The sequence below is a fragment of the Otolemur garnettii genome, unplaced genomic scaffold (genome assembly GCF_000181295.1).
Source record: "Otolemur garnettii isolate 467f Iridium unplaced genomic scaffold, OtoGar3 scaffold00409, whole genome shotgun sequence".
NCBI lineage: Eukaryota > Metazoa > Chordata > Mammalia > Primates > Galagidae > Otolemur > Otolemur garnettii.
Window position 1 is genome coordinate 92,018 of NW_003852804.1, and position 2,394 is coordinate 94,411.

A 2,394-nucleotide genomic window follows, 5' to 3' on the forward strand; every position below is an offset into this window, starting at 1 on the left:
GGGACTTTATTACTATTAGTTTCTGCGTGGAGAAGAGCAGATGAACTTGGGGCTTTGCCCCTTCCTGGCCCACCTCCTGTTTTCATCACTAGAAATGTGAACCCAGGGACACACCTGCCTGCCCTACAGCAAGAGCTCCTGCTGCAGGCAGTTTGCACAGGTACTTTAGAGATGTCCCAGCTAATGTTGGGTGGGCTGGGTGCTGAGGTACAAGAACAGTGAGGCTTAACAGAGGCTTGTTAAGGCTGTTAAAGGTTGAGGTGAAGGCATCTCTTCAGCTATGATACAATATTTCACATTTAAGTTTTGTGACTCTCTCTTTAAAGGAGAAGTGAAGGATGTCCTCTCCAAAATGCCTAAATTCTTAGCTAAGTCTCAAGTCATTCAAGAATCTCTCACATAGGGGACTTTCCCATCTCTTATCAGGGCTGACATGCAGCTGCCATATTTGCTCTGATGAACAGCAGGTCCACATGGTGGTCACTACTTTCCTTGATTCACCTTGTGAACACAATCTGTTGGTTTGATTTAATAAATTTGGATCATTTCAGCAGGAACAGCCCCTGTAGTAGACAAGGAGAGAAGGGGTGGGCACACTGATGCACTCTTGCTGTGCCTTCCCTTAAGTTCACCTTGCATTTCATGGAGTACCACCAAATACAGGGTAGAGTGTGGATATTTTCTGAGTTCTCATATGTACAAAAGTATCTTAATTTTTTCCCCATGCCTAGTGAGTGGTGAGTATAGGGTTAGGGTTAGAGTTAGGGTTCTGGAATATTTTCGTCATAAGGAAGATGACATGAAATGGTAATAGTGATTTTAGAGCAATGACAAATGTATAGCAGGAAGAAAATGATTGTTTTGGAATCTCAAACTTAATTCCATACTTGTGGGGTTATGCATAGGATGTGAGGGCCAGCATATCATGTACTGGCTATGTGACCTAGGACAAGCCTCTGGGCTCTTTCAGCTCGTGAAAGCTTAGAGCCCACCTGCAGTGCTTATGTGAATGAATCTCTAGAGCTTTTGATAAAACTAATACAGTTTTCTTGTCATGACTTTAAGGAAATCTACACTTTTCTAGGTCAGAAAGTTTTGTTCACTGAAAAGCAGGGTGTGGTTATGGCAAAGCAGCTGTGGGTTTGCATCTGGCTCTACAAGTGGATGTCCTCTACCATGCTATCCACAGCCTCTAAATTATAGTTTCTTCCTTTTCAATTATAAGGGGGACTTCACCTAACAAATGCAAGCAGTGTAACCTGGTTCTTTGCACCTTCAATGATTCCCCAACAATAATAATAAAAAAATGTAAATACCTAGCCTAGAGGGCTGTAGAGAGCACTTGATGCCCAGTCACATGTACACGTTCCTAGAGAGTTGCCTGGTGCTTACTATGTTTCCCTCCACTTCTCACACATTCAGAATGATGGTCAGTGGGACATATGGGATCATCATCTGAAGTGAGAACTCTCTGCATCTTTGTTCTGGAAGGGGCTGTGTGAGAGAACATCTTGTAATCCCTACATTCACAGTTCCCATTAATCATGGGGAAGGTTGTGGCATAAACAGAATTGCCCCACAGTGTCCTCTCAGTATGTCAGTTGTTTAGTTCAAATCCCACTCACTGAAGCTTCAGAACACAGCATAACTGATAGAAGAAAAGCTTTCATTTTAGGGACTCTGTATGACACATGAGGAGGCCACTTTGTTGATGCAGGCAAAGTTCATGAGGAAGTTGACATGGTGGGCCATTACTAAAGGCCTCACATGAGTCATATGACCCAGACACCCCATATGAATGACAGGTCAATAAAGTCCAGAGATACGTTATTGCCAACCCCCAGTCTGCCTCATGCTGTGATCTGGGACACAAAGTTCAAAGTGCTTTATTGCCAAGGTCAGTCATGGTCTCCTTTCATTTTTTTTATTATGACAATCAACTGCCAGGTTTTAAAATTTTAAATAAGGTTTTCATTAGCTATATTGGCAGGTTCTCTGTATATACAGATTTCACAAAGATGTTGTTTTTCTAAGAGGCAGGTAGTAATTATGGTTATAAAATTGTTATATGCTAGGAAAGAGTGAAGGAAAAAATGTAGTTACAGTTTTTATTTTTGTTTTTTAACAATTTATATTATGATTTCCTTTTTAGCCAGTGGTTAAATAAATCTCTACTAGGAATACTGAGATAGAAGTAAAGAAAGAGTAACAGGAATATTTTTAAAAAGGTAAAACTAAAGTTTAGTAAATGAACAATTAATTTAAAAAGGTTAGAAGGGGGATTCTGGGAAGATGGCTGACTGGTAGCAACCCTGGTCAGAGGCTCCTGAACAAAGGAAGAAAAACTGGTTGGAATCAGAATCTATGAAGTCAAAGACGGGGAGCTGAGCCCAG

At 41.1% G+C, this 2,394-nt stretch overlaps 1 long non-coding RNA gene across 1 annotated transcript in view; it reads left to right on the forward strand.

The window, feature by feature from the left end:
* LOC105888407 overlaps window positions 1-2,394 on the forward strand; it is a 16,753-nt gene continuing 14,359 nt past the window's right edge. The window contains exon 1 of the long non-coding RNA XR_001161868.2: window positions 1-160. This is a non-coding gene — a long non-coding RNA (uncharacterized LOC105888407). The remainder of the gene's footprint in view (window positions 161-2,394) is intronic.